Source organism: Chelonia mydas, chromosome 2, assembly GCF_015237465.2.
Source record: "Chelonia mydas isolate rCheMyd1 chromosome 2, rCheMyd1.pri.v2, whole genome shotgun sequence".
In the NCBI taxonomy this organism is placed as follows: Eukaryota; Metazoa; Chordata; order Testudines; family Cheloniidae; genus Chelonia; species Chelonia mydas.
The window spans coordinates 191440364-191466716 of record NC_057850.1 but is presented as its reverse complement, the minus strand read 5'-3'; the positions used below and the strand labels follow the sequence as shown (position 1 = coordinate 191466716).

Below are 26353 nucleotides of genomic sequence, written 5' to 3'. Positions count from 1 at the left end.
GAGTCTGTCAATGCCAGATGACATTTTTTCTCCCCCTTTGAAAGCACACTGTATTTATGCCTGTGGTAGCTTAAACCTTATTTTTTTCTTTCAGTTCTTAGGACCCAACAATTTAGTCATAATTTCTATTTCACTGCTTAAATAAGTAGGGATGGACCTTGATTTGATCGATTTGCTGTGTGTATGATTTGCTTTACTATCTCACATAGAGACATAATTACTATAAAAAGACAGATGTATTAATGGTCTATTAATGACTGGCTTTAACTTACCAGTGTCATGACACATTATTAAATGTATACACAGACCATGAGATTGCCAGAGAGGGATACGTGGCAAGTGAAAACCAGTGTGATCTAACATTTATTTCACATGGGCCACCAAGTTGCAGTGACTTTTCAGTCAGTACTAGGTGTAGCCAGTTTTGAAAAAGTATCTAGTAGGAGCTTCTTTTTCTTTTTGTAAATCCCTAATGAAATCTTGGTCCCATTGACCTTAATCTGAGTTCTACTATTGACTTCAAAGGGATCACTTCTATAAGCTTTTCCATCCCCAGTCTTTTAAGGTCTTCAAAAGCCTATGATCCAACCAAAGTTGGGTTTATTTATTAATGGGATAATGATGTGCCATTGACTTTTGCTGGGCAAATTTACTCTATAATTTTCCCTTCACTGAATTAATCAGAATCAATGGAACAGGCAGGTTAGGCCACAAGTTTCAGAACTGGCTACCCTATAACAAGGACCCTAAATCCCTGTTTAGGATCCTCAGTGCAAGTGGGCCTTATTTTGGCCACAGGAGATAAATGGGGGTATTCTAGTGAAAAGAAAACCACCTATATAATCCAGACTCCCTTCACCTGGAGAAAGAGGTCCAGTTGGCCAACTTGTGAGAAGAATCAGGTTGCTTCTTTAGCCAGGTTTGTTAAGAACAGTTAGAGATTTTTCCATTTCATTAAAAATAATCCCTTCATAGATCTCCTTATTCAGGTCAGTGAGACCATTCTTTAGATACAATTGTTTTAATCAGATTCCCATGGCTGGAGAAGTAGTTCTCAGGTGGATTCATCAGCTCCTTATTCAGCTGTTTAAAAGGAGTGAACTACCAGGGATATTAATCTGTTCCCCAGGATCATTCACAATTAAACTGGTTTTGAATGGAATTTACTGTAAATCCCTTTCTCATAATTCTTGCAGACTCATTGTCAATAGGAAAAAACATGTCCCTCAAGATATTGTACATCTAAACAGATGTGTGTAGAAAGCAACCTGTTAGATAACTTCCCTTGCAGACAGAGCCAGATCTAGACAGAAAGCCTATGTGGACTCCCTACATTCATATTTTCCCTTTAAGAGGTTACCCATCCTCTTTCACCTGAGACATCTCTGCACTGACCTACCTGCAAGTGCTACTTACTTATTGTTCTAACTAGGATATGGAGCCCACCATTCAGTAACAAACTGATTGATCAACTATATTGCTAAATTACTTTAATATAATATAGGTCTTTTCGTCATTAGATCTCAAAGCACTTTACAAAGGTCAGTATCATTATCCCAGTTTTACAAATGGGGAAACAGAGGCATGGAGAGCTGAAGGGAGTTATCCAAAAATCACTCAGCAGACCCATAGCAAAGTCAGGAAGAGAACCCAGCTTCCCTGTTTACTAGGCCACACTAACTGCACTGCCTAAGAAAAGTAAATGCTCAGTTGTTTGTTAGAATCAAAAGAGTAGGGCTGGAACGGACCTCAAGCAGTCATCTAGTCTAGCCCCCACACTGAAGCAAGACCCAGGAAACCTAGACCATCCCTAATACATATTTGTCTATCCTCCACAGAGCTAATGGTCTTGTGATAACACCTGCAGAGTCATATAGTAGATAGAGAGGTGCAAGAGGCTCTATGGCTGATTATTTTCATTGTTTCTAAGTTGTAACCAAAAAAAGGAGAAAGGTTAGCGACTACAGTGCAGAACCTTTTGGGAGGGAATGAGAAAACTGGGAGGTGAGATCTAGGGAGAATAAACAGCTGAGCACATGCAGCTCCTATTGAATGCACAACAGGGCTCTGTAACTCTCAGGATTTGTCACTGCATCTTCAGCTTGTGAATGTATTTGATACCTGTGGTGTGCCTGATGCCTGCTCTCTCTGGTTAGTGATAATGTGATGGTAACTGAATAAACTGTGAGCAAAAGTCTGATATGTTCCTGTATTTCACTGATCCAGTGAACAGATGTAATTAAGATTCCCTCTGCTATCAGGCAATGCCTTATTTGATCGACTAATAAAAGACAGAGCAGGCTGTTAGCCTACTTAGTGTCTTTCCAATATGGTATTAGATGGTAGGCTGAGTCTACCTTTGTCTGAAAGCAAGAGTAAGAACTTCCTGTGTTCTTTTCTCATTCATCTATTTTGATCTCCTTATATTAAACTACCCAGCTCTCTCTTAGCAGTTGTTTTTATAGTTTACATAGACTAGTATTCCCCCTATTATACACTGCCACCTGGGATCATGAAAAATTCTCCCTCCTTCCATGGGATAGTCTTGTACAATTTTTTCCAGGTGCATTATGCAATTTCCCCCTTTTTCCACAGCATTCGTTAGAGGCTACTGCTGTCACAGGTGCACAGTATTGGTGCTCACAAATAGCTCTGAATCAACCCCAGGCAGGACCCTCTTCAGCATGACAACCCCTCATGGCACACTTTCACTGGGGTAAACCTTCTTGGCTTCACCATCTCCTGGGACCAACCTCGGAGCCTTCAGCACAACATGAGCTCCCCGCACCGAGTCCACCTGAAGAGGACACCTGGGGAAGCCTTACACACATATCCCCCTAAGGGGAGTCATGCACCCCCAACTTCTGTAGTGACTCTCAGCCAGCATTGTGAAACAGAAGGGTTTATTATTGTCTAGAACACAGCTTGGAAAAGTTCTTTGTTAGCACAGAAAGCAGGAAGTTATAGCTGGGTCCATCTTGGTCAGTCCCAGAGCCCTGGCTCACCATGCCAGACCCACAAAGGAGACTGAGACATGTTTTCAGCAGCCGAATTTATGTCATGCCCATTTGCTCCCCCTCCATCCTTTGTTGTGTTTCCCGGGCAAAACCAGTCACATGGCCTCCACCTCAGCTCTTTGCTCTCCATCCGGTACCAGCTGGCTGGCCTCTTGCAGAGGGTGGGCCCGTGGATCATCAGTTGCTAGGTTACAAAATGTCTGGCCATCGTCTGGACCCCAGCAGCCAGGTGACACTCGTGGCAGGTCCTTTGCAAAATTAAAACTACCTTTCCCTCCACCTAAAACAAACATGCAGCACATGGGGAAACTGAGGTACACAGCATTCACACAAAATATATTAAGAAAATTCCCACTTCAGCACACCAGAGTCATTTGAATGTAGCGCTTTAGGAAGGAGAAAAGGAGTACTTGTGGCACCTTAGAGACTAACCAATTTATCTGAGCATAAGCTTTCGTGAGCTACAGCTCACTTCATCGGATGCATACTGTGGAAAGTGTAGATCTTTTTATACACACAAAGCATGAAAAAACCCAAGTATGCATCCGATGAAGTGAGCTGTAGCTCATGAAAGCTTATGCTCAAATAAATTGGTTAGTCTCTAAGGTGCCACAAGTACTCCTTTTCTTTTTGCGAATACAGACTAACATGGCTGTTACTCTAAAACCTGTCACTTGAGGAAGCAATGACTTAATGTTAGGAGTCAAAATTCAGTTCTGATGAGCTATGGATGGTGACAGTGAGGTGTCACCTGACTGATGGAACTGCATGAGATGGGCTGTGTGATAACTTTCTTTAAACGTAAAAGCTGGATTTACACTATACTTGACATTTTGATTATATTTCTTATTGTGTCATGAACATAAAATGACATGTTTCTTTCTGCTCACCATAAGACAATGTCATTATCCAGCATAGTTCAGAATGCTTTCAATAAACAAGCATGCATAGCTAAGAATAATCAATTAGTTTACAGGGAAAAGCTGCAGTGGTATAGTAGTCTAAAAGATAGTATAATGGTGTAATGAATAGAGCTGTGTGAATACCTGAGTTTTTGGTTTGTTGACTGAACCGACAAATTTAAAAAAAAAAATTGTTTTGAGTCAACCTGAAATGAATTTGTTTTGAATTTTTCAGCAAAACTTGAAAGAATTTTGTGTTTAACCTTTTCTAAATAAAACTGAAGTAAACTTTGAAATGAAAAGTCTTTCATATCAAAACATTTCAAGAATTTTGAAATCAAAACATTTCTATTTATTTTATTTTTTTTTTAACCCAAACAATTTGGCAAATTTGACAAATTCACAAAATGTTTTGGTGAACCCAAATCTGCATTTGAATCTGTATTTTTGGATGAACATCGCTCAAGTAATGAAGATTACAGTCATTATACCTGTGGACTGTATTGTCCTTGCCCATTACTTATGCCTTTTATCCATTTCATCCTTTGTTGATAGGGAACCTGTTTGCTGTGGAGTAGCCCATCAATTCTGATACCTACCAGAATCCATCAATCAATTTAGAGGCCTATTTATCAAAAAGATCTCCCTCTTCCTCAGTAAAAAATTATATTTGGATACATAAATCCATGGCTGTCAGATACTAATGTTTTGGCTGTATCATCAGACATTACCACCTCATTCATTCTCCATAGTATATGCGCTCCAACATTGCAAGTCAGCGTTTCAATTTTTTCTGTAGCCTGCATACCAAAAAATAGCTTGACCACTACTGATCCAGGCAATACCAAGACTGCCATTCTCTACCATCGCTCTGGCTGTCACGTGGTGCCTTAGGCAGCATGCTGATTAGAGCTGAGGAAAGATTTCCATGCAAAACCTTTAAAAAAAAGAAAGCAGATTTGGGTCAACTGCAACAATTCATGAATTTGGGTTGAATTCACCAAATTGTTTTTGTCAAAAAAAATTGGGGGGGGGGGGGGAGGCGGGGAAGAGAATAGAAAAAAAATTCAAAACTGTTTCATTTTGACATTTAAATAAAATGTTTTGATTTTTTAATTCAAAATGCCTTTTCCTTTTGAGTTTTACTGCAATTTTTTTAAAGGCTAAAACAATCCCAAAATGGAACAAAAGGATTTGTTTTGGGTTGAATAACATTGTTTGACACTAAATGAAATTTTTTCTACTTATTTGGTTTGCTAAAAAATTGTTTGGGAGTGATCCAAAACTGCATTTGTTTTCTGATTTTTCAGTTCAGCCGCTGAACCAAATATACCAGTTATTTACACAGCTCTGATGCCAAGTCCTTGCTGCTGCAGTTGGCGCCTCTTTGTTTTGTGCTGTTTATCTCCTGCCTCTTCCCTTGTTACACTGCAGTGTCAACAGACACTTAGTTAAGCTCTGGCTCAGGCTCAAGCCCAAACCCTCCTTCCATGTACCAGTGGTTCTTAAACTATAGGTCGGTCGGGACCCACATTTAGTGGGGTTGCCAGGGTTGGCGTTAGACTGGCTGGGGCCCAGGGCCGAATTCCAAGCCCGAGCCCCACTGCCCAGGGCTGAAGCCAGAGACTCACCACCCAGAACTAATGCTTCAGATTCAGCCTGGGGCAGCGGGGCTCAGGGTAGAGGTCTCATGCCTGGGGATGAAGCCCTTAGGCTTCAGTTTTGCTCCCCTCTTCCCCCCCTCCCGCCCCCGCCTCCTCTGACCTGGAGTGGCGGGACTCAGGCAGGCTCCTGCTTCGGTCCCCCATTCTGGGGTTAGGTTTTGTTCTGCTTTGTTCTCAGAAGGGGGTTGCAGTGCAATGAAGTTGGAGAACCCCTGGTCTATACATAATTCTGTCTGAGTGGGGCCTAGAGCCTGCCAGGTGGAGGGTTCAAGCCCAGTGCCTGCAGGGACTGGAGTCCAGACTCTATTGTTTTGCATTGTGGACACAGCTCAGGCCTGTCCTCCTCACCCCTATCCTCCCAAGGCTGTGGGCCTGGGAGTCTGCCAGTGGTATCCCACAATCACATAAAACAGAAATCAGGTTTCAGAGTAACAGCCGTGTTAGTCTGTATTCGCAAAAGAAAACCCAACACCCTCACAAATCTTGGGAGACAGGCCAGTCCTTGCCTACAGACAGCCCCGCAACCTGAAGCGAATACTCACCAGCAACCATATACCACACAACAGAACCACTAACCCAGGAACCTATCCTTGCAACAAAGCCCGTTGCCAACTGTGCCCATATATCTATTCAGAGGACACCATCACAGGGCCCAATAACATCAGCCACACTATCAGAGGCTCGTTCACCTGCACATCTACCAATGTGATATATGCCATCATGTGCCAGCAATGCCCCTCTGCCATGTACATTGGTCAAACTGGACAGTCTCTACGTAAAAGAATAAATGGACACAAATCAGATGTCAAGAACTATAACATTCATAAACCAGTCGGAGAACACTTCAATCTCTCTGGTCACGCGATTACAGACATGAAAGTTGCGATATTACAACAGAAAAACTTCAAATCCAGACTCCAGCGAGAGACTGCTGAATTGGAATTCATTTGCAAATTGGATACAATTAACTTAGGCTTGAATAGAGACTGGGAGTGGCTAAGTCATTATGAAAGGTAACCTATTTCCCCTTGTTTTCCTAACCCTATCCCCCGCCTTCCTCAGACGTTCTTGTTAAACCCTGGATTTGTGCTGGAAATGGCCCACCTTGATTATCATACACATTGTAAGGAGAGTGATCACTTTAGATAAGCTATTACCAACAGGAGAGTGGGTTTGTGTGTGGTGGTGGGCGAGGGGGGGGGGGAGAGAAAACCTGGATTTCTGCTGGAAATGGCACACCTTGATTATCATAAAAAGAAAGGAGTACTTGTGGCACCTTAGAGACTAACCAATTTATTTGACCATAAGCTTTCGTGAGCTACAGCTCACTTATAGCTCTTTCTAAGGTGCCATAAGTACTCCTTTTCTTTTTGCGAATACAGACTAACACGGCTGTTACTCTGAAACCTTGATTATCATACAGATTGTAAGGAGAGTGATCACTTTACATAAGCTATTACCAGCAGGAGAGTGGGGTGGGGGGAGAGAAAACCTTTTGTAGTGATAAACACCCATTTTTTCATGATTTGTGTGTATAAAAACAAACATCTTCTGTATTTTCCACAGTATGCATCCGATGAAGTGAGCTGTAGCTCACGAAAGCTTATGCTCAAATAAATTGGTTAGTCTCTAAGGTGCCACAAGTACTCCTTTTCTTTTTATAGAACAGAAAGCGCAAAGGAAACTGCCCCAATGTAGAGGCAGGATTTTATAATTGTGCTATAAGAATTGATGTAAACCTTGATTTCATTCTGCCAGCCACCCTTTTTGAACAACAGAAAGGAATGACTGTCTGAGACTGGGATCCTGTTTCCCATATGCATTACAATTAGGACCTGTTATAAAAGTTTAGTTAGTAAAAGGCAGGATTTTGTATTGTGTCTATGATAAATAGATTAGAGAAATGTTGAGGGCTTGAAGCCAATGTGAATCATTTTAGTTATAAGATTTAGCAAGGCTTAATTTACAATGTATTCTGCTACCTTTGAAGGTTTCTGCGAAAGACTGGGGGAATGAGGAATGCATGCATCAGGAAAAGATAAGGTGTGAAGGCCATTGTTAACCAGATGGTCAAGAAAGGAGGGGCGAAGATGCCTAAGGAAACTTTTCTTGCCCGAGAACCATCAATGCACATCCATGATTGAGGAAGGGCAAATTGACGACCCTGAGGTGAAGGCTAGCACCCCTAAAGACAAGGGATCAAATCAATCCAGGACAGGATAACCCTCTCAGAAGTGTTCTGAAATGTTAATGTCAGGTGATAACACCAATCAAGGAGTAACCTGTCACAAACTGACACAGCAAAATCCATAGACTTCAACAGAGAAAAGGAACTATAAGAATAGGGTGCTTTGCCATGGGACTTTGGGTATGTTTTACCACTACTCCAGGAGCATCGGATCACGACTGACAGAGCCCGGCTCCCCTCTGTGACCAATCTAGCTGGCCACTAGATTGATCCAGACTCTGGACTCCTAACTATAAAAACATCAACTGGCAGGACTGTGTGCGTGATGTGTATGTGTGTGTGACTAAAAAGCATATGCTAACTGTAGTATTTTCAATAAATATGGCGTATTTGCCTTCTCTCTTATAAAAGATCCCGTGTGCTTTGTATAGCACCACACCAAGACTGGCCAATCAACTCTCAGGAAACAAAGGCAACCCTCCTGTTCGAGTACAGATGCTCGGCCTTTAACGCTTCCATTTCATTGTGCCCTCTGAGCTGCAAGCAGAATGAACCCTCTCCTGTGTTTGTAATGGCCACTGACACAAAGAAGTCCTTTGCCAAGTACACTGCTAGCTGATCCTGGGGTACAGACAGATTTTGGTTAACCTCTCTTGCAAGGCAAGCAAACAGATGGACTTTAACAAGAGCTCCAGGAAATAGCAAAGAAGCTAGCAGCATTGGGGATTCACTGGACTGATGACCAGCACAGGGAGTGGATTAAACAGCTCAAGAGCAACTTATGGATGAGGCTGCCAAAGTGACTCTTATGCTCAAACCTGTCCCTGGGGAGGCTCTGCTGCTGGACAAGCTGCAGCACCTTCTGGGTCCCAAATTGGAGGAGCTTTTTGATGCTCCCTCAGAAGAGCAGCCTGTCACAGAACCAGCAGCAGAAACACAAGAGGCAGAAGCAGCCCCACCCTAAGCCTGGCAAGTTTCTGTGTCCATGTTTGTTGTTAATGTTAAGATGGAAACAATTTTCTGGTTTATGACCCAATGCAAAAGATATTACAAGCCTCAGGTGATACTGAATGAATCTGCTAGAAGCCAGTTGCACTCCAGCACCTTGGTGCACTCCACCCCAACATGGAATTCAAAATTTTTACTAGAAATCCACATTTTTACCAATGCTATTTGCCACAGACCTTTTCCTATAGTAGGAACTCTAGTTAGGTAGTCAAATTCCAGGGAAGGGCATATTTCCCAGCCTCTCCTCTGTAGGTCACCAGCCCACTCCACTTATAGAAGTTTAAAAACCTCTGAGATATACATGGCTGGCTTAGCATCGGCAGCTTGGAATAAAAATCTCCCTTTGCCATTCTGAAACCTCTAGTATTGTTATGTCCTTGAGAATGTGGAATGCCTGAAAGTAGAGAGAAGACTCCTTTCCCCTCCTCATGTCCCCGTCCCCCCCGACGGGCCAAGCCATTTTACACTTGACAATTGTTTGTTAAATTTCAGTTTATCATGGTCTGTGCAGTCTTTTCACAGTGATTCACTGAGTTTTGCCCACAGATTTTCTGGGAGCTGAGGCATCGCTCTCAAAATACATTGAAGCTCATTTTTACAGCCTGGAGATTCTACAAGGCACTTTTACCTGGGGATGCACTGAACCTGTTGTAAAAAGAAAAGGAGTACTTGTGGCACCTTAGAGACTAACCAATTTATTTGAGCATAACCTTTCGTGAGCTACATCGGATGCATCCGATGAAGTGAACTGTAGCTCACGAAAGCTTATGCTCAAATAAATTGGTTAGTCTCTAAGGTGCCACAAGTACTCCTTTTCTTTTTGCGAATACAGACTAACACGGCTGTTACTCTGAAACCTGAACCTGTTGTGAAACACTGAAACAAGAATGCACTATTTGAGCTCTGCTTTTAGGCCTTTTGGCCTCTGCCGGTCCTTCCACCTCAGCAGCATGGACTCACTGCAGCATGTCCCCGAGATGCAGAACTGTCACGGACTGATCCAAGCAGAAGCATTTCCATTAAGAATTTATGGTGGACATTCTGGATAGAACCAACAAGCAGATGCAGTACAGAGGGAGAGGGATTCATGGCAAGTGGAAAGGCATAGACAGGCTACAGAGCAAGAGGATGGCATTTCAGTACGCTAGGAGAGGCTTGTAGCCCACTTTCTAGAGTGGGAACGTTGGTTGATGGAAGAAGAGAGAGCCCAGCAGAAAGGCCTATTCAAGATGCTGTTGATGCTTATGTAATCAGGACTCGACTTAGCAGATGGATAGGGGAAATCTACCTCATGCAGTTCTCCAGCCCCGTGCTGATCCCCTCCCTTCTGCATACCTTTGCCCCTGTGCAGATGCCCACCCCTGCAAATGCCTCCACCTTCTGCAGCAGCTCCACGTATGTGCTAAACGTGAAAGGAAAGGACAGATGAACAGCATGTCAGGAGACATGCAACAGTAGTGGGGTCATTTGTGGCCACTGGTTTCACTGTTCATTGTTGGTTTATAGTGTTTGTTTTATGACCAGTGTCTTCATTTGCTAATAGCAGCTGGCCTGCCTGGCAACAGTTTAATATTTATTTTTTCTAATTCAAGTTTAAAAATAGATTTCAGAGTAGCAGCCCTGTTAGTCTGTATCCGCAAAAAGAAAAGGAGCACTTGTGGCACCTTAGAGACGAACAAATTTATTTGAGCATAAGCTTTCATAAGCTGTATGCTCAAATAAATTTGTTCATCTCTAAGGTGCCACAAGTGCTCCTTTTCTTTTTTTAAAAAATAGAGGCTTTAATTTTATTAAGAAATGTTATTACCATTACTGCATCACGTCATCTAACATGTATTTCAAATAATAAAGGTAAACACATGATAAAGGACAATTGATAAGTTATATGCGGAAAAAAAAAAAAAAAAAACCTATTTCACAATACATTTGTCTACATCAGGCCATACTGCAGATCCACAGTTCCTGCCACATGTCCCACCCTCCCCATTGCATAAGCAGTCATGTCATTCACAGGTACAATACATGACAATCCCCCCGCATTTTGTTGTGTAAATGTGGCAGTACCTCCTTTACTGTAAGCACTATACATTTATAAATGCACTATTATCCCTCTTCCATTGGGCCATACAAGTCCATAATGTGGGAACGTAGAGCGTTCCTGATCTCTGTTGCCCTCGTGCATCCTGCTTCAGATTTCTGGTTGCGTGTACTAGCAATCCATGACTGTGATAGCGACATTCAGGGGCAAATGGCTCACCTTCGGCGTCACAGAGATTATGACGAGCACTGGAAGTCACAACCAAACAGGTCTGCACACAGCCCTAGTGGGATTTCAATCTGCCAAATGCACATTCCATCACCATGCTATATCTGATGTAAGCGTAGCTGAACCTTTCTTTGGCCAGGCCCTATGGGATGGGTTCATAAGCCAAGGCAAAAGGGGGGTATGTGGGGGTCACCCAGAATAACAGTAACTCCATTTATAACAGGTCTTTTGGCGGCAAAAGTTTCCCAGCCTGTCCATAAATGTAGATTCCCAGTCATTAGAAAACCCTGGCAACATGAACTTTTCTAGTGCAACCCGCATTGGTGTCCATAAATCAACCTCTGTGGTCCAGTCTTTCCAGAGCTGCTGTCTGGCACCTCCAATGCTCTTACCACCCCCCCCCCCCAGTGGCTGCTAGGGGAACCCAGGCCCACCCTCTACACTGGGTTCCAGCCCAGGGACCCTATAACAAGCAGCCACAGGCAAGGATGGCACATGAACCACCCATCTGGGGGGACTACTCCCCAGCCCTGCCCCTTCTGCCTAAGGCTCTCCCCACCAGAGCCCAGCACCAGGTGAGCGACAAACACCTGCCCCAGCTACCCTCTACCCCAGGCAGGCGGTGCAAGCACTGGCCCCAGCCGCCCCGCATCCCAGAGCGCTGGGAGCTGGCCTGCCCTAGCCCCAGGCCAGGCCAGGGGGAAGAGCAGAAAGCAGGACAGGCCTGGGAGTGGAGAATGGGCAGGGCTACACCTGGATGTTGGGGGGGGGGGCTCACCCACCCCTGGCCTGTGATACCTGCCACCCATGGCCACACTCCCTGTACAGTCCTACCTCATACTATTTCCCTGGGCTTCTTCCTACATATTTGACTTCCCCCACATCTCTAGGTTTTCCATTTGCCAACTCACTCCACTGGGGGAGTGACTGCAACCTCCTTCCCTGCAGGCTTTCCCAACAGCAGCAGCTTACCCTCTGCAGCCAAGCTGTTCCTGTACAGGTGAGCCTGTCCTTAATTAGGTGCCTCTAGCCTAAATCTCCATTGGTTGCAGCCTAATTAGCCGATTGGGTCCACAGGGCCTAATTCAGCTCTTGCAGGGTTAGTGTGGGGAATCTACCCTATCATAGTAGGTAAGATTGGAGGTGGCGGAGGTATATATGTGTGCATGCAGCCGAGATATACCTTCTATATGTGTGTCTGAGGCTGTATGTATGTTGAGCAAAATTATAGTATGTGGACTCTACAGGAATTTAAGATCCAAATACTTTCTCCTATTCAAAGCATGAATAAATGGGATTAATGGGGGTTGGGTGGGGGAGAGATGAAGGCTTCATTGTGTGATATGACACACTGAAATTATAAGCCAAAGAGTTACTTTTCCTTCCCTCTTTATTTGCTTTAACTAGCCCCCCTCTCTCCTCTTTCCCTCCTTTTCTTTCTCAGTTGGTTCTGAGTCTTCTTGTTCTTCTTTGACTTCTCCCTCTTTTCCTTCCCTCCCCTGCATCCCTCCTTTCCTTGCAGCACCAGTTCACTTCTCTTTCTATTCCCCTTAAAGCATCCATGTCAATGTAAAATTGCAACAGCACAGTAAACATTTGTCACACTTTGAACAACTGCTCATAACCCTAACTGTATAATAGGGAGAACAGGCATAAGCATGCAGAATGAGGAAGGGTAAATAAGATAATGGTTATGTGTTCGGCCAAATGAATTCTAATAAGAAAAGTTGCTATTTCTGTGGCAGAAATACTTGTCCCTCTAAATCTTGCACTGTGTTTGGAGATAGAATCTAAAGGAATAAGGGTTCCCCCTGGGGTGTCACAGATAACATAGCACATCCCTGTAAGGGAGCAAAGAGAAGTAAATGATATTCATGCCTCTTAATTGGTGCCATTCCATTGTTATCCACAGAAGATGTGGTAACACCCCACTGAGAGTACAACATTGCAGAGCGTCAATCCTTCCAACTTCCCATCTGAAATGAAAACAGCATATGCTAATCTGAGTCTCTGAATGCAGTTCCTTTTGCAAGCAGGGTTCTTGTAGCTGACTTTCAATGCCTTAGGTCAGCCATGCTCATTAGCCAATCAGTGCATCTGTGGGTTTTTGGCACCTTTATGGCCCACTTCATACTATTAAGTGAGATGGCACCAAAAAACATTTAGTATACTTCAGTTCATCCGGTAAAGGAAAAGGTGTCCACTTGTGTATAGGTCATTGCAGAGATCAACTGAAAGGGGGATTTTGCAAGGGTAGGGCTTAGCCATGTCACACGGTTTTTATCTTCTGGCCCTTGAACAATATTAAGAACTTCTGCCTCACTTGGTATCTTTCAGCAATATAAGATTGTGCATGAGTATCGAGAGGAAGAGAAAGCAACAAAACACAACTATATGCATGCACATATATAGATACACACAGATGTACTATACTTATACACACACCTAAATACATATATGTATGCACACAATATGGGCCATATCCTCAGCTGATGAAAACTGATGTAGGTCAATTATGTACAGTAATGTCTATCTAGTATACTTACACATGAAGACAGAGATACAATACCTACATCCACATGCTATTAAATAGTGTAAATCATTTTGTGTGTGTGCACGTGGATGTGTGTAATTATTCTCACCCCCATCTCCAGTTGCAAAAATGCTCATCCTAGAGACCAGGTATGCTTGCCACTGTACAAGCTTCAGAGGAAAATACAATTGCTGTCTCCAAAGAGCCTGCAATCTTAGTAAGACAAACAACTGAAGTAGTTGAAGAAGATGGGTACAGCACTTCCTTGGAAAGTTTTCTGATTTTTGTTGGAAAGATATACAGCTGTTCTTATAATAACTTTAACTTTTGACCACTAAACACATGCTGTATGTGTCAAACTTTATAATGGATCATAATATGCAACTGTGGGTAGCTATCCCACAGTTCCTGCAGTCTCCGCCGACCATTTGAATTCTGGGTTGAGATCCCAATGCCTAATGGGGCAAAAACAATGTCGTGGGTGGTTCTGGGTACATGTCGTCAGGCCCTCCCTTCCTCCATCCGTGAAAGCAATGGCAGACAATCGTTTCGCGCCTTTTTTCCTGGGTTACCTGTGCAGTAGCCATACAATGGCAAGCATGGAGCCCGCTCAGCTCACCGTCACCGTACGTCTCCTGGGTGCTGGCAGACGCAGTACTGCATTGCTACACAGCAGCAACTCATTGCCTTTTGGCAGCAGACGGTGCAGTAGGCCTGATAACCATCGTCATCATGTCCTAGGTGCTCTTGGCCACCTCGGTAAGGTCGGTCAGGAGCGCCTGGGCAGACATGGGCGCAGGGACTGAAATAGGAGTAACTCAACCAGGTCATTCTCTTTAGTCCTGCCGGCAGTCGTATTGCACCGTCTTCTGGTGAGCAGCCAGGAGATGAGGATGGCTAGCAGTCCTACTGCACCGTCTCCTGCCAGCCAAAGATGTAAAAGATAGATGGAGTGGATCAAAACAAGAAATAGACCAGATTTGTTTTGTATTCATTTGCTCTCCCCTCCCTCCATGAAATCAACGGCCGACAATCGTTTTGGTGAGGTCAGTCAGGGGCACCTTGAAAAGTTTAATGGAGATTCAGTCCTGCATGGAATACCAGGGAGAGGGATAGCTCAGTGGATTGAGCATTGGCCTGCTAAACCCAGGGTTTTGAATTCAATCCTTGAGGGGGCCATTCTGTGTGACAGTTGTTTTTGTTTCTCCTTGATGTAAAGCCACCCCCTTTGTTGATTTTAATTCCCTGTAAGCCAACCCTGTAAGCCATGTCATCAGTCGCCCCTCCCTCTGTCAGAGCAACGGCAGACAATCGTTCCGCGCCTTTTTTCTGTGCAGACACCATACCACAGCAAGCATGAAGCCCGCTCAGATCACTTTGGCAATTAGGAGCACATTAAACACCACACGCATTATCCAGCAGTATATGCAGCACCAGAACCTGGCAAAGCGAAACTGGGCGAGTAGGCAATGACAGCGCAGTGAGGAGAGTGATGAGGACATGGACACAGACTTCTCTCAAAGCAGGGGCCCTGGCAATGCGGGCATCGTGGTGCTAATGGGGCAGGTTCATGTCATGGAAAGCCGATTCTGGGCCCAGGAAACAAGCACAGACTGGTGGGACCACATAGTGTTGCAGGTCTAGGATGATTCCCAGTGGCCGCAAAACTTTCGCATGCGTAAGGGCACTTTCATGGAACTTTGTGACTTGCTTTCCCCTGCCCTGAAGCACAAGAATACCAAGATGAGAGCAGCCCTCACAGTTGAGAAGCAACTGGCAATAGCCCTGTGGAAGCTTGAAATGCCTGACAGCTACTGGTCAGTTGGGAATCAATTTGGAGTCGGCAAATCTACTGTGGGGGCTGCTGTGATGCAAGTAGCCGACGCAATCGAAGATCTGCTGATATCAAGGGTAGTGAGTCTGGGAAATGTGCAGGTCATATCTCTATCTTGGCACCAGAGTAACAAGCCCGCGAGTACATAAACCGCAAGGGGTACTTTTCAATAGTGCTGCAAGCACTGGTGGATCACAAGGGACGTTTCACCAACATCAACGTGGGATGGCCAGGAAAGGTACATGACTCTCGCATCTTCAGGAACTCTGGTCTGTTTCAACAGCTGCAGCAAGGGACTTAATTTCCAGACCAAAAAATAACTTTTGGGGATGTTGAAATGCCTAGAGTTATCCTTGGGGACCCAGCCTACCCCTTAATGCCATGGCTCATGAAGCCATACACCGGCAGCCTGGACAGTAGTCAGGAACTGTTCAACTACAGGCTGAGCAAGTGCAGAATGGTGGTAGAATGTCCATTTGGACGTTTAAAAGCATGCTGGCGCAGTTTACTGACTCGTTTAGACCTCAGCGAAACCAATATTCCCACTGTTATTACTGCTTGCTATGCGCCACAATATCTGTGAGAGTAAGGGGGAGACATTTATGGTGGGATGGGAGGTTGAGGCAAATCGTCTGGCTGCTGGTTACGCGCAGCCACACACCAGGGTGGTTAGAAGAGCACAGGAGGGCATGGTGCACATCAGAGAAGCTTTGAAAACCAGTTTCATGACTGGCCAGGCTACGGTGTGAAAGTTCTGTTTGTTTCTCCTTGATGAAACCCGCCCCACCCTTGGTTCACTCTACTTCCCTGTAAGCTAACCATCCTTCCCCCCACCTCTTTGATCACCACTTGCAGAGGCAATAAAGTCATTGTTGCTTCACATTCATGCATTCCTTATTAATTCATCACACAAATAGGGAGACAACTGCCAAGGTAGCCCGGGAGGGGTGGAGGAGGAGGGAAGCACAGGGTGGGGTGGTGGAGGAGGGAAGGACAAGGCCACACAGCACTTTAAAATGTATTGAATGCCAGCTTTCTGTTGCTTGGGCAGTCCTCTGGGGTGGAGTGCCTGGGTGGCCGGAGGCCCGCCCCTGCGTTCTTGGGCGTCTGGGTGAGGAGGCGATGGAACTTGGGGAGGAGGGTGGTTGGTTACACAGGGGCTGTAGCAGCGGTCTGTGCTCCAACTGCCTTTCCTGCAGCTCAACCATACGCTGGAGCATATTAGTTTGATCCTCCAGCAGCCTCAGCATTGAATCCTGCCTCCTCTCATCACGCAGCCGCCACCTATCAGCTTCAGCCCTCTCTTCAGCCCACCACCTCTCCTCCCGGTCATTTTGTGCTTTCCTGCACTCTGACATTGTCTGCCTCCATGCATTCGTCTGTGCTCTGTCAGTGTGGGAGGACTGCAGGAGCTCAAAGAACATTTCATCGCAAGTGCGGTTTTTTTGCCTTCTAATCTTCGCTAGCCTCTGGGAAGGAGAAGATCCTGTGATCCTTGAAACACATGCAGCTGGTGGAGGAAAAAAAAGGGACAGTGGTATTTAAAAAGACACATTTTATAGAACAATAGGTACACTCTTTCACGGTAAACCTTGCTGTTAACATTACATACATAGCACATGTGCTTTCGTTACAAGGTTGCATTTTGCCTCCCCCCACCACGTGGCTAACCCCTCACCCCACCCCACTCCCTCCACCACGTAGCTAACAGGGGGGAACATTTCTGTTCAGCCACAGGCAAACAGCCCAGCAGGAACGGCCACCTCTGAATGTCCCCTTAAGACAAGCACCCTGTTTCAACCAGGTGACCATGAATGATATCACTCTCCTGAGGATAATACAGAGAGATCAAGAACTGATGTTTGAATGCCAGAAAACATACACTGCAATGCTTTGTTCTGCAATGATTCCCAACTACGTGCTCCTGGCCTGACGTGGTAAAGTGTCCTACCATGGTGGACAGAATAAAGCTGCCCTCCCCAGAAACCTTTTGATAAGGCTTTGGGAGTACATCCAGCAGAGCTTTATGGAGATTTCACTGGAGGATTTCTGCTCCATCCCCAGACACGTTAACAGACTTTTCCAGTAGCTGTTCCGGCCACGAATGCCAGGGCAAATTAATCATTAAACACGCTTGCTTTTAAACCATGTATACTATTTAAAAAGGTACACTCACCAGAGGTCCCTTCTCCAACTGGCAGGTCCAGGAGGCAGCCTTGGGTGGGTTCAGGGGGTACTGGGTCCAGGTCCAGGGTGAGAAACAGTTCCTGGCTGTCGGGAAAACCAGTTTCTCCACTTGCTTGCTGTGAGCTATCTCCAACCTCTTCATCATCATCTTCCTTTTCCCCAAAACCTGCTTCCCTGTTGCCTCCCTCTCCACTGATGGAGTCAAAGCACACGGCTGGGGTAGTGGTGGCTGAACCCCCTAAAATGGCATGCAGCTCATCATAGAAGCAGCATGTTTGGGGCTCTGACCTGGAGCGGCCGTTTGCCTCTCTGGTTTTCTGGTAGGCTTGCCTCAACTCCTTAAGTTTCACACGGCATTGCTTCAGGTCCCTGTTATGGCCTCTGTCCTTCATGCCCTGGGAGATTTTGACAAATGTTTTGGCATTTCGAAAACTGGAACGGAGTTCTGATAGCACGGATTCCTCTCCCCATACAGCAATCAGATCCCGTACCTCCTGTTCGGTCCATGCTGGAGCTCTTTTGCGATTCTGGGACTCCATCATGGTCACCTCTGCTGATGAGCTCTGCACTCACCTGCAGCTTGCCACGCTGGCCAAACAGGAAATGAGATTCAAAAGTTCGCGGGCCTTTTTCCTGTATACCTGGCCAGTGCATCTGAGTTGACGGTGCTGTCCAGAGCAGTCACAATGGAGCACTCTGGGATAACTCCCGGAGGCCAATACCGTCTGGAGTAAAGAAATCGATTTTAAGAGCCCTTTAAGTCAAAAAAAAGGGCTTCGTTGTGTGGACGGGTGCAGGGTTAAATGGATTTAACGCTGCTCAATTCAACCTTAACTCCTAGTGTAGACCAGGGCTAAGACACCATCCTTTCTCCCTCTGTGCTGCACAGTGGCAGAGATCAGTCAGCTTGAGTACTGTTGCAAAGAGACCCTATACTGAAATATCTGGGGGCTGCTGACAGTGTGCGCCAACTGGAGAGCCCTGGGCTCTGGAATTCAGTTCCTCCAGTGGTCCAAGAGAACTTAAAGCTATTGAGTTTCTGGACATAGTGGATAGTCCCTCTTTTTCCTCAGGATTTGTTACTTGTGGGGCAAAAAAGAATGTGATTGACAGGTATATCATTTCTTTGGTGGGGTGAGAGTCTTAGCATTCACATGGGTCAATGAGCCAGGGATTTATTTTTAAATCTTGTGTGAGAGGCATTTTCTTTACATCAATCTATAAAAAATATAAATGAAATAAATGAACCATTACAACAGTTTCTCTCTCTCTCTCTCTCGTGTTTTTGGAAGGTATAATCATTTTTACTGTGTGAAAAAGACTCCTGGTCTCATTACTGAGCCATACTTTTTAAGAAATGTACTTTAAACCCATAACAGTAAGACTTACCACCCAGGCACACTAAGTACCTCTTCCTATTCAAGAAGAAGTCATCCTTGGTTATGCTGCCAGAGACAGCAATTTATAGCCTTCCTGTTTGTGAGCTTTCCCCCAGGACAACTCTAATGGATGTGAATCTCTTCCAGGTCCAATGTTTCTATAGTGCATATATCCAGGAGAGTTAGCCAGTGGGTAGATCAACCATAAACCAACTTGTATTTTTTATGGGTTTGGACAGAGAGAGTTTTCTTAGCATCAGCTTTAAATAAGTTATATCCTCCTTTGAGACACTTACTGTAGCTTAAAGTAACTTTTTTTTCCTGATATTTAAATTAAATAGCTGTTATGGGAGGACTGAACAGATGGATTGATAGGACAAGTGGTTAAAGAGCATGTTGAATACATGGACTAAGAAATTAATATTACTTATTCTGTGAATGGCAGCCAGTAATAAGTGCTGAAGGCCATGAAATAACTGGCTTTCACAACTCCTTTTGCAACATTGTGTGTCTCAGTTTTCCCTTTTACACCATTTGCCTGTTTGCTTAAGCACTTGATTCAACAAACAATTGCCTTACAAGAGTTGCTTTATCTTAACATTTCCCATTCTTGGTGCCCATCGTCATGTATGTTCCATTAAGATTCCCTGAAGTAAATGCTTCCCCTCCCCTCCTCTGGCTTGACATTCAGGAATAAGCAGCTTTGGGAAAGTACATGGCCTAAGATGTCAGTTAATTATAGCAGTTCCAAGGCTTGTGAATGCAGCTTTCCTCATCCACAAATATGGGTGTGATGATCAGAAATTCAATAGTTAGGGATTTGAAAAGGCCAACAGTTTTCCCCTTTGTTTTTTGAAAAAGAAAAATTAGGGTGGTAATTTCAATAACAAAAAAGTCATCTGCATACACTTTTAGCTCAAGCTCACTGGCCTGTATTCCTGCCAACAGACCACTGCCAGCTTTATTAGTATCTTGGTCAAATATGGAAATCTGGCATATTTTATTTTTAATATCCTTTGTCTCCAAACTCTGATGAAATGTGTGGATCACACTGCCAATGTAAAATAACCTGCCATTATATTGCACATTTCAGAGCGCTCTGATGGATCTTCCCTGTACTGTATCATGTGGAATGTGTCACAACTAGGATGAGGGCAGTCAGTCCTAGTGATTGGAGCAGAGTCAGGCCAAGTCAGGTACCAGGAGGTCAGACTCCAAGCCCTGGTCTACACTAGGACTTTAGGTCGAATTTAGCAGCATTAAATCGATGTAAACCTGCACCCGTCCACACGATGAAGCCCTTTATTTCGACTTAAAGGGCTCTTAAAATCGATTTCCTTACTCCACCCCTGACAAGTGGATTAGCACTTAAATCGGCCTTGCCGGGTTGAATTTGGGGTACTGTGGACACAATTCAACGGTATTGGCCTCCGGGAGCTATCCCAGAGTGCTCCATTTTGACCGCTCTGGACAGCACTCTCAACTCAGATGCACTGGCCAGGTAGACAGGAAAAGAACCGTGAACTTTTGAATCGCATTTCCTGTTTGGCCAGTGTGGCAAGCTGCAGGTGACCATGCAGAGCTCATCAGCAGAGGTGACCATGATGGAGTCTCAGAATCACAAAAGAGCTCCAGCATGGACTGAACGGGAGGTACGGGATCTGATCGCTGTATGGGGAGAGGAATCCGTGCTATCAGAACTCCGTTCCAGTTTTCAAAATGCCAAAACCTTTGTCAAAATCTCCCAGGGCATGAAGGACAGAGGCCATAACAGGGACCCGAAGCAGTGCCGCGTGAAACTGAAGGAGCTGAGGCAAGCCTACCAGAAAACCAGAGGGGCGAACGGCCGCTCCGGGTCAGAGCCCCAAACATGCCGCTTCTATGATGAGCTGCATGCCATTTTAGGGGGTTCAGCCACCACTACCCCAGCCGTGTTGTTTGACTCCTTCAATGGAGATGGAGGCAATACGGAAGCAGGTTTTGGGGACGAAGAAGATGATGATGATGACGAGGTTGTAGATAGCTCACAGCAAGCAAGCGGAGAAACCGGTTTTCCTGACAGCCAGGAACTGTTTCTCACCCTGGACCTGGAGCCAGTACCCCCCGAACCCACCCAAGGCTGCCTCCTGGACCCAGCAGGCGGAGAAGGGACCTCCGGTGAGTGTACCTTTTAAAATACTATACATGGTTTAAAAGCAAGCATGTGAAAGGATTACTTTGCCCTGGCATTCGCGGCTCTCCTGGATATACTCCCAAAGCCTTTGCAAAAGGTTTCTGGGGAGGGCAGACTTATTGCGTCCTTCATGGTAGGACACTTTACCACTCCAGGCCAGTAACACGTACTCGGGAATCATTGTACAACAAAGCATTGCAGTGTATGTTTGCTGGCGTTCAAGCAACATCCGTTCTTTATCTCTCTGTGTTATCCTCAGGAGAGTGAGATATAATCCATGGTCACCTGGTTGAAATAGGGGTGCTTTTCTTCAGGGGACACTCAGAGGAGCCCATTCCTGCTGGGCTGTTTGCCTGCGGCTGAACAGAAATGTTCCCCGCTGTTAGCCACAGGGAGGGGGGAGGGTTGAGGGGGTAGCCACGTGGTGGGGGGAGGCAAAATGCGACCTTGTAACGAAAGCACATGTGCTATGTATGTAATGTTAACAGCAAGGTTTACCCTGAAAGAGTGTAGCCAGTGTTTTATAAAATGTGTCTTTTTAAATACCGCTGTCCCTTTTTTTTTCTCCACCAGCTGCATGTGTTTCAATGATCACAGGATCTTCTCCTTCCCAGAGGCTAGTGAAGATTAGAAAGAAAAAAAAAACACACTCGAGATGAAATGTTCTCCGAGCTCATGCTGTCCTCCCACACTGACAGAGCACAGACGAATGCGTGGAGGCAAATAATGTCAGACTGCAGGAAAGCACAAAATGACCGGGAGGAGAGGTGGCAGGCTGAAGAGAGTAAGTGGCGGGCTGAAGAGAGGGCTGAAGCTCGAATGTGGCGGCAGCGTGATGAGAGGAGGCAGGATTCAATGCTGAGGCTGCTGGAGGACCAAACCAGTATGCTCCAGTGTATGGTTGAGCTGCAGCAAAGGCAGCTGGAGAACAGACTGCCACTACAGCCCCTGTGTAACCAACCGCCCTCCTCCCCAAGTTCCATAGCCTCCACACCCAGACGCCCAAGAACGCGGTGGGGGGGCCTCCGGCCAACCAGCCACTCCACCACAGAGGATTGCCCAAAAAAAAGAAGGCTGTCATTCAATAAATTTTAAAGTTGTAAACTTTTAAAGTGCTGTGTCGCATTTTCCTTCCCTCCTCCACCACCCCTCCTGGGCTACCTTGGTAGTCATCTCCCTGTTTGTGTGATGAATGAATGTGAAGCAACAATGACTTTATTGCCTCTGCAAGCGGTGATCGAAGGGAGGAGGAGAGGGTGGTTAGCTTACAGGGAAGTAGAGTGAACCAAGGGGTGGGGGGTTTCATCAAGGAGAAACAAACAGAACTTTCACACCGTAGCCTGGCCAGTCATGAAACTGGTTTTCAAAGCCTCTCTGATGCGTACCGCGCCCTCCTGTGCTCTTCTAACCACCCTGGTGTCTGGCTGCGCGTAACCAGCAGCCAGGCGATTTGCCTCAACCTCCCACCCCGCCATAAACGTCTCCCCCTTACTCTCACAGATATTGTGGAGCACACAGCAAGCAGTAATAACAGTGGGAATATTGGTTTCGCTGAGGTCTAAGCGAGTCAGTAAACTGCGCCAGCGCGCCTTTAAACGTCCAAATGCACATTCTACCACCATTCTGCACTTGCTCAGCCTGTAGTTGAACAGCTCCTGACTACTGTCCAGGCTGCCTGTGTATGGCTTCATGAGCCATGGCATTAAAGGGAAGGCTGAGTCCCCAAGGATACATATAGGCATTTCAACATCCCCAACAGTTATTTTCTGGTCTGGGAATAAAGTCCCTTCTTGCAGCTTTTGAAACAGACCAGAGTTCCTGAAGATGCGAGCGTCATGTACCTTTCCCGGCCATCCCACGTTGATGTTGGTGAAACGTCCCTTGTGATCCACCAGAGCCTGCAGCACTATTGAAAAGTACCCCTTGCGGTTTATGTACTTGCCGGCTTGGTGCTCCGGTGCCAAGATAGGGATATGGGTTCCGTCTATGGCCCCACCACAGTTAGGGAATCCCATTGCAGCAAAGCCATCCACTATGACCTGCACATTTCCCAGGGTCACTACCCTTGATATCAGCAGATCTTTGATTGCGTGGGCTACTTGCATCACAGCAGCCCCAACAGTAGATTTGCCCACTCCAAATTGATTCCCAACTGACCGGTAGCTGTCTGGCGTTGCAAGCTTCCACAGGGCTATCGCCACTCGCTTCTCAACTGTGAGGGCTGCTCTCATCTTGGTATTCATGCGCTTCAGGGCAGGGGAAAGCAAGTCACAGAGTTCCATGAAAGTGCCCTTACGCATGCGAACGTTTCGCAGCCACTGGGAATCGTCCCAGACCTGCAACACTATGCGGTCCCACCAGTCTGTGCTTGTTTCCCGAGCCCAGAATCGGCGTTCCACAGCATGAACCTGCCCCATTAGCACCATGATGCATGCATTGGCAGGGCCCATGCTTTCAGAGAAATCTGTGTCCATGTCCTGATCACTCACGTGACCGCGCTGACGTCGCCTCCTCGCCCGGTAGCGCTTTGCCAGGTTCTGGTGCTGCATATACTGCTGGATAATGCGTGTGGTGTTTAATGTGCTCCTAATTGCCAAAGTGAGCTGAGCGGACTCCATGCTTGCCTTGGTATGGCGTCCGCGCAGAAAAAAGGCGCAGAATGATTGTCTGCCGTTGCTCTGACGGAGGGAGGGGCGACTGACAACACGGCTTACAGGGTTGGCTTCAGGGAGCTAAAATCCACAAAGTGGGTGGCTTTAAATCAAGGAGTAGTTCAGGCAGGAGTTCATGGAGGGTTCCAATAAGAAATGGTGCACCTAAGTTACTGTTCTTATTGGAACAAGGAGGTTAGCCTGGCCTCTGATTGATACATGGCTAGATTTACCTCGCTGCACCTTCTCTGTGAGTGACTGCAGTGTGACCTAGAGGAATGAGTCCCCTAGACAGGGGAAGAGGCAAATGAGTACAAAACAAATCTGGTCTATTTCTTGTTTTGATCCACTCCATCTATCTTTTACATCTTTGGCTGGCAGCAGACGGTGCAGAAGGACTGCATGCCATCCACATCTCATGGCTGCTCGGCAGAAGATGGTACAGTACGACTGCTAGCCATCCTCATCTCTTGCCTGCCTGGCAGAAGATGGTGCAATATGACTGCTAGCCATCCTCATCTCTTGCCTGCCCGGCAGAAGATGGTACAATACGATTGCTAGCCATCGTCATCTCTTGCCTGCCCGGCAGAAGACGGTACAATACGACTGCTAGCAATCCGTATTGCCTGCCTGATCACCATTAGACGGTTCAATAGGACTGACTGCAGGATGAAAGAGAATGACCTGGTCAAGTCACCAAAAATTTAGTCCCTGCGCCCATGTCTGCCCAGGCGCTCCCAGCCGACGTGGCCAGGAGCACCTCGGACATGACGAGGACGGCTATCAGTCATACTGCACCGTCTGCTGCCAGAAGGCAATGGGTTGCTGCTACTGTGTAGCAATGCAGTACCGCGTCTGCCAGCACCCAGGAGACATACGGTGACGGTTACCCGAGCGGGCTCCATGCTTGCGGTGGTATGGCGTCCGCACAGGTAACTCAGGAAAAAAGGTGCGAAACGATTGTCTGCCCTTGCCTTCATGGAGGGAGGGAGGGAACGGGGGCGGGACAATATGTACCCAGAACCACCCGCGACAATGTTTTAGCCCAATCAGAGTGCTCCATTGTGACTGCTCTGGACAGCACTCTCAACTCAGATGCACGATTGTTTGCCGTTGCTCTGACGCAGGGAGGGGCGACTGACAACACGGCTTACAGGGTTGGCTTCAGGGAGCTAAAATCAAGAAAGGGGGTAGCTTTACATCAAGGAGTAGTTCAGGCAGGACTTCACGGAGGGTTCCAATAAAGAAATGGTGCACCTAAGTTATTGTTCTTATTGGAACAAGGAGGTTAGCCTGGCCTCTGATTGATACATGGCTAGATTTACCTCCTGCATCTTCTCTGTGAGTGACTGCAGTGTGACCTAGAGGAATGAGTCCCCTAGACAGGAGAGGAGGCAAATGAGTACAAAACAAATCTGGTCTATTTCTTGTTTTGATCCACTCCATCTATCTTTTACATCTTTGGCTGGCAGCAGACGGTGCAGAAGGACATATTGCCTACCTGCTCACCATAAGACGGTTCAATAGGACTGACTGCCGGACTTAAGAGAATGACCTGGTCAAGTCACTAAAAATTTAGTCCCTGCGCCCATGTCTGCCCAGGCGCTCCTGATCGACCTCACACAGGCGACCAGGAGTACCTCGGACATGACGAGGACGGCTACCAGTCGTATTGTACCATCTGCTGCCACAAGGCAATGGGTTGCTGCTACTGTGTAGCAATGCAGAACCGCGTCTACCAGCACCCAGGAGACATACGGTGACGGTTACCTGAGCGGGCTCCATGCTTGCGGTGGTACGGCGTCCGCACAGGTAACTCAGGAAAAAAGGCGCGAAACGATTGTCTGCCCTTGCTTTCACGGAGGGAGGGAGGGAGGGAAGGGGGGACTGACGATATGTACCCAGAACCACCCGCGACAATGTTTCAGCCCCATCAGGCATTGCGATCTCAACCCAGAATTCCAATGGGCAGCGGAGACTGCGGGAACTGTGGGATAGCTACCCACAGTGCAACGCTCCAGAAGTCGAGACTAGCCTTGGTACTGTGGAAGCACTCCGCCGAGTTAATGCACTTAATGCACTTCTGTGGGGACACACACACTCGAATATATAAAACCGATTTCTAAAAAACCGACTTCTATAAATTCGACCTTATTCCGTAGTGTAGACATACCCCAAGACAGGCCAGAGGGTAAACCAAGAGTCAGGCACCAGCAGGTAGGCAGGGTCAGTTTACCAGGAGATCGGGGTCAGGCACCAGGTTTCAAACAGCGATTCAATAGCGAAGTCAAGGACAAACCAGGGTCAGAAGCCAGAGTCTAGGATCTATCGCAAGCAGGAACTGGAGCAAAGATGGGCAAGTAATCTGTGTTGTTGCTCAGACAGCTCCGCTTCATGGCTTCTTGGTTTAAGTACTGGTATTAGCCAATCGGGGGCTATGAAGGGCTGGCACTCAGGTCATGCTGGGCAGTACTTCCTGCCGAGCCCAGCATCACAGGGTTTTCCCATGGGAGCGCAGCCTAAGCCTCTCCTGGCAGTGCAGAGGTGTCAG

The 26353-nt window shown here is 46.3% G+C and overlaps 1 long non-coding RNA gene across 1 annotated transcript; it reads right to left on the bottom strand.

Moving 5' to 3' along the window:
* Window positions 1–2925: 2925 nt before the first annotated feature.
* Window positions 2926–12022, bottom strand: LOC122464330. The gene is made up of 3 exons (XR_006288272.1): window positions 11880–12022; window positions 4728–4856; window positions 2926–3297 (listed from the first exon to the last, which is right to left on the bottom strand). It is a non-coding gene; the product is annotated as an uncharacterized LOC122464330 (long non-coding RNA).
* Between the last annotated feature and the right edge of the window lie 14331 nt (window positions 12023–26353).